Source organism: Cervus elaphus, chromosome 23, assembly GCF_910594005.1.
Source record: "Cervus elaphus chromosome 23, mCerEla1.1, whole genome shotgun sequence".
In the NCBI taxonomy this organism is placed as follows: Eukaryota; Metazoa; Chordata; class Mammalia; order Artiodactyla; family Cervidae; genus Cervus; species Cervus elaphus.
This window is the reverse complement of record NC_057837.1, coordinates 35,476,968-35,483,399: the sequence shown is the minus strand read 5'-3', so window position 1 is coordinate 35,483,399 and position 6,432 is coordinate 35,476,968.

Below are 6,432 nucleotides of genomic sequence, written 5' to 3'. Positions count from 1 at the left end.
CTTGAGCCAGACTGACTTGGTGGTGAACCCCTGTCTCTTTGGGTCTCGTCTGTGAAATGGGGGTGCTAGGAGTGCCTCCTTTCCCAGGTGGCGGTGGCTATTAGATGAGGCCCATAGGAAAGTGCAGGGTCGGGCGGGCCTGGCGTTTAGTGCCCTATTTGTAACGTTGGTGCTAGACAGTCACTATTCATGCTACTCAGAACTCAGAGCTTGTACTGGTTTTCAGAACAGTTTCCCATCTAAGTTTTAGGTCAGAAACTATGAGCCCTGCTTGAGGTCTTTTGGGAAGCTCACTAATTGAACTGTCACGAAGCAGGTAGTTCTGTGCCCACATGGCTAGGCTGTTCACTTTCACATCTGAAACCAACAAGCAGGCATCAGTGTTCTATACAAGTGGCGTCCGTAAACTAAAAGCCGTTTTTCTTTCCTTTTTCTTTCTTTTTTTTTGCTACATGCAGCACAGCTTCTGGGATCTTAGTTCCCCAACCAGGGATGGAACCTGGGCCCCAGCAGTGAAAGCACTGTGTCCTAACCACTGGACTGCCAGGGAATTCTGTGTGTGTTTTTTTAATTAGGTTAATTATTTTGGACTGGAAATGTGTACTGAGAGTTAGAAAGAGGTTTAAAAAGCATAAATATTCAAGAGTTTTTAAATGAAGTGATTTTTTTTTCCGTTCATAGATATTTAATTGGACATTTTTCTTTTTTAGGTTGGTGTTAAGTCTAAAATGGTCATTTAAAGCACATCAAGCATTAATGTGTATATGTGTTAGCATTTCTTTTCGTTTTTATAATTTATAGAATAACTTTGACACCCAAGGTCTGTTTTACTTTTCAGAATGAGGTTTACTTACGGGGATGAGTTTTAATCTACATTAGTCTTTTACATGAAATTTTCATTCTAGTAAACTGCATAAGGACTGCAAACAAATTTATGATGTTTTCTTATAAGTTCATTGTGTGTGTGTTAGTCATTCAGTCGTGTCCAACCCTTTGTGATCCCATGGATTGTAGCCTTTCAGGTTCCTCTGTCCAGGGGATTCTCCAGGCAAGAATACTGGAGTGGGTTGCCATTCTGTTCTCCAGGGAATCTTCCCAACCCAGGGATCAAACCCAGGTCTCCCACATTGCAGGTGTATTCTTTGTTATTTGAGCTACCAGTGATGCTAGTAAGTTCATTGTATCACTTTCCAAATTTTTAAGAAATAGATTTTATTAATCTTAGGGATAATCAGTAGTTATTTGTCATTGTCATTTCTTAGTTAAAACTAATGGCAGCAATAAAGGTAAAGAAAATTTTTACTTTTATTTTTTTTTAGAAAATTTTTAAAAGTTTTTCTTTTCTAGCTGTTATGAGGCTTTTAGTCACTAGCTCATGAACAATGGGTTTTATTCTCTATGTGAAAATAATTTGACATGAGCTTACCTGGATCAGGTTGCTTTCAGTGTACATTCCTGATTTTAAACCCAGTAGTCTGATTCCTGAGATATTGCCCATTTTTAGGAAATTAGAGAATTGACCAAGCATTCTAGGAAAACGACATATGATCTGTCTCCCTCACAACCTCCAGTCATCCTAGAAAAGAGAGAATAGACATTTGAAGTAGGGCTTTCTTCATGCTCTCGTTTACTGCTTCCCTCTTTGTCTTGCCCTCGGTTGAGAACAGAATTAGCCTCTTAAGTCACTGCAGTTTCCTAGAAATTCCTTGGCCTTAGAAGGACAGCTCTATTCACTTCCCTACAGCCTCTGCTGCCGATCGTACGAAAATGCAACCTTTACTTGTGTGAGTTAGCATCTGCACGGTGAACAGCTGCAGCAAAACCAACAGAGAGCCACCAAGCAGCCGTGGCTGGTCCAGGGAGCAGCTCTCTTGTCCACCCTCCAGAGGTTGGTGTTCAGTTGGTCAGTAGCTGTCTTTGCTCTCGGTTCAGCCCCTTCAGGAAACACTGTAGGAGTGGAACATTCAAAATACTGTAGCAGGGAAGAAATCTTTACTGCAGAGATGATCAGAGAAGGTTTCATCGAGTAGAATAGGGTAGGCTTTGAAGGGACCATAATCTCCATAGACCAGAGGAGGGGCATCAGGATTATCATTCTGGGAGTAGAAGACAGTGTGAATAGGTGTCAGGGAGATGAAAGTGTGTTTGGAAAAGGGGCAGTCCAGGCAGGTGGGGTGGAGTTTTTGCTGTGATGCTCAGAGTTAAGGTTTAGCGAGATTGTGAAGGACGGCCTATGGCGAGTTAGGAGGTTGAGTATATTTTCAGTGGTAAAGCATTGAAAGTTTTTGCGTATGAGAGAAATAAACGTTAATCAGTTGCTTTTTTAGGTGATTAATCTGTTAATAAGTATAGTTATCAAGTGCTGCTCCTTTTTTCTTAGCGAATTTGAGTACCTTAGGTCCCATCATTAAGTTAGCTAAAATTTGGTTGTTAAATTTTTCACACAGGTCCAGAAGCTGACTCTCATACACCTAGCAAGAGTATTTCACAAGAAAGTTAAGACTAAGTGGTTTAAAGCTATCACCAGGAAATATCATCAGGTCATGACATATGATTTTATGTAAAGCCTTACTAATGAGAAATTCTTTGCAGTATATACTTGGGAAGGAATGAAAACATGACCAGAAATCACTTTTCACCTTGGGATGATGTTGGAAAATTTATTTTAAATACTTGAAAGGCTTAGTTTAGTTTCCATGCTGAGCTCAATTACTTGTGGATACATACTCCAACGAGTATAAACATTACAGTGTTCTTCTGGAATTCCCGTGGAGCAACTCCCAGAAAATGTCTATTTTAGATGGAATCTTTAAACTGAAATATCTATGACACAGGATATATAAATCAACACAAATTATTTTAAAAATAGACTGTATTTTAAATGTGATCCCTTATGTTATCTGTGTGTATGTGTATCCCCCCATCTTTAAGTACTCGGTGGAGTCAAAGCTAGACTAAAGACAGTAGATGAATACATTTAAATTTTTTTTTTTTCACAACAAAATTTCTAATCTTTTAGGATATGGTGCCGAGATATTTTTAAAGAGTATTGGAAAGATGGGACTTGAAACACTAATTGTTACACTGTGAAGAATACATAGTATGGTAAAATACTTAATTTGGATTAGACCAAGTCTAAATTAATGAAAAATATAAGTTATAAATTATCTTTTCTGGGTTTGTTTTGAAGTATGACACATTAAAAACTTGCTGTAATGGATGCTGTGAAATAAAATGGAGAAAATTAATGAAAGATTACAAATTAAGTCAGTATTATATTCTGTGTCACCAAAATTCATTAACGTGTCAAGCACAGTGGAAGTCATACATTTTGAAACGTCCTATTGCACAGTTCAGTTACTTGGTTTAGATTAATGTAGCTTAATGATTAGGATATTAATTAATCTTTGCTTAACTTACACATGGACTTGGAGAGTGGTATGAAATAACATTAATATCATCTCTTTTCATCTCAAAAACTGAGTAAAAGATGGATTATGAAGCTGGCTGATGCCTTATAATGAAATTTGAAATTTAAAAACTGATTTTTTTTTTTTCATTTCATGTAAAATGTGTAAAGAATCCACCTGCAATGCGGGAGACCTGGTTTGATCCCTGGGTTGGGACGATCCCCTGGGGAAGGGACAGACTAAAGGGCTTCCCTTGTGATTCAGCTGGTAAAGAATCTGCCCACAATGCCGGATACCTGGGTTCAGTCCCTGTGTTGGGAAGATCCCCTGGAGAAGGGAAAGGCTACCTACCCCAGTATTCTGGCCTGGAGAATTCCATGGACTGTATAGTTCATGGGGTCGCAAAGAGTCAGACACTACTGAGAGACTTTCAAAATGTGTATTACAGTTCTACAGATACACATACCAGTATAAAACTGGCACAAGCTTACCCTTGCTTTTCTTTTTTAGCAGTTAATTCGGTGATTTTAGAAGGGTTGTTTGTGTATGATTTATGTGAAAATTTTCCCTTTCCCCAGGTTCTCTGGTTAGACCTACAGTAAGCATCTTTGAAGTTTCCCTGCTTCATTTCTTGGCCTCACTGGTTATAAAGCTTGGTTACCAGGACTGAGTGGTCTCCTTCAGCTTTATGTCACTGAATTTTTAAACAAGAGAATTACAGCATTTCTTGCATGTTTTATATTTTTATTTATTTTTATTAAAAAATTTTTTTTTCATTTATTTTTATTAGTTGGAGGCTAATTACTTTACAGTATTGTAGTGGTTTTTGTCATACATTGACATGAATCAGCCATGGATTTACATGTATTCCCCATCCCGATCCCCCCTCCCACCTCCCTGTCTACCCCATCCCTCTGGGTCTTCCCAGAGGCACCAGGCCCAAGCACTTGTCTCATGCATCCAACCTGGGCTGGTGATCTGTTTCACCCTAGATAATATACATGTTTCGATGCTGTTCTCTCGAAACATCCCACCCTCCCCTTCTCCCACAGAGTCCCAAAGTCTGTTCTGTACATCTGTGTCTCTTTTTCTGTTTTGCATATAGGGTTATCATTACCATCTTTCTAAATTCCATATATATGCGTTAGTATACTGTAATGGTCTTTATCTTTCTGGCTTACTTCACTCTGTATAATGGGCTCCAGTTTCATCCATCTCGTTAGAACTGATTCAAATGAATTCTTTTTAATGGCTGAGTAATATTCCATGGTGTATATGTACCACAGCTTCCTTATCCATTCGTCTGCTGATGGGCATCTAGGTTGCTTCCATGTCCTGGCAATTATAAACAGTGTTGCGATGAACATTGGGGTGCACGTGTCTCTTTCAGATCTGGTTTCCTCGGTGTGTATGCCCAGAAGTGGGATTGCTGGGTCATATGGCAGTTCTATTTCCAGTTTTTTAAGAAATCTCCACACTGTTCTCCATAGCGGCTGTACTAGTTTGCATTCCCACCAACAGTGTAAGAGGGTTCCCTTTTCTCCACACCCTCTCCAGCATTTATTGCTTGTAGACTTTTGGATAACAGCCATCCTGACTGGCGTGTAATGGTACCTCATTGTGGTTTTGATTTGCATTTCTCTGATAATGAGTGATGTTGAGCATCTTTTCATGTGTTTGTTAGCCATCTGTATGTCTTCTTTGGAGAAATGTCTGTTTAGTTGTTTGGCCCATTTTTTGATTGGGTCATTTATTTTTCTGGAATTGGGCTTCAGGAGTTGCTTGTATATTTTTGAGATTAATCCTTTGTCTGTTGCTTCGTTTGCTATTATTTTCTCCCAATCTGAGGGCTGTCTTTTCACCTTGTTTATAGTTTCCTTTGTTGTGCAAAAGCTTTTAAGTTTCATTAGATCCCATTTGTTTATTTTTACTTGATCAAAATATTTTTATATTTTGGTTTCTTTGCTAAAGAAGTGATGACTAAGAATAACAGTGAGCAGTGGCAATTCACTTATCTGTTATTAAGTGATAAGATGGGTTCAAATAACTATATTTTTTCCATGTATCACTGATTTCCAGACTGTCATGCTCACTTCTGTATATAGGACTATCAAATCATTATTTTAGTCCCACCTCTAAAGCTTTATCATGATTGTGTGCTGGACTTTGTGCTTTACCTCCAATTTGACCTGTTTTAAATTAAAATCATTTTCTTCCTTAAAATCGGCTAGCTTCATTATTTTCCTATTTCTGTTGTTGGTACCATTATTCTGTGCCACCATAGCTCAAACTCGGAGATCCTTTGGACCCTTTCTTTTTTTTTCCACTTTGTTTTATTAACTCTGTTTCTGTTGGTTTATGTCATTACCTCTCTTCTAATTTCCCAACCCAATGTTTTCCTTCTTTTGTGTACCCATGTAAACAGCCATCAGTTTTCAAAGGAATAGGAGGCAAGAAAGTACATTTTACAGTAAATTAGTATTAAGTCTTTTGTGTTTGTTTATTGTAATTCTAAAGTTAGCTTGGAATTTTACAGAGCTTTAAGGTCATTCTAAATATGAGGTATACAAAATAGATACTGATTGAAAATTCTAATTAGTAAAAAGCACTTGCTTCTTCTGTAACATCAGAATATATTCTCTTTATAAACTCCACTGATTTTTTAAGGTTTTCAAACTTCTCTACTTGTGATACTTAATCCCAAAATACTGGTATAATGGAGTTATTCATTCAGTGAACATTTACACATGATTGCTCTCTACCAGACACTCAAAATTGAGACGTACCAAGAGATGAAAGGTTTGAATTGCTAGAAAAATGATTTTTGTTCTTGGATAGAAAGGTTTAATATAAGGGTAACAGTTTTGCCTACACATCAGTTAATGCTGCTGCTGTTGCTGCTTCTAAGCCGCTTCATCGTGTCCGACTCTGTGCGACCCCATAGACGGCAGCCCACCAGGCTCCCCTGTCCCTGGGATTCTCCAGGCAAGAACATTGGAGTGGGTTGCCATTTCTTTCTCCA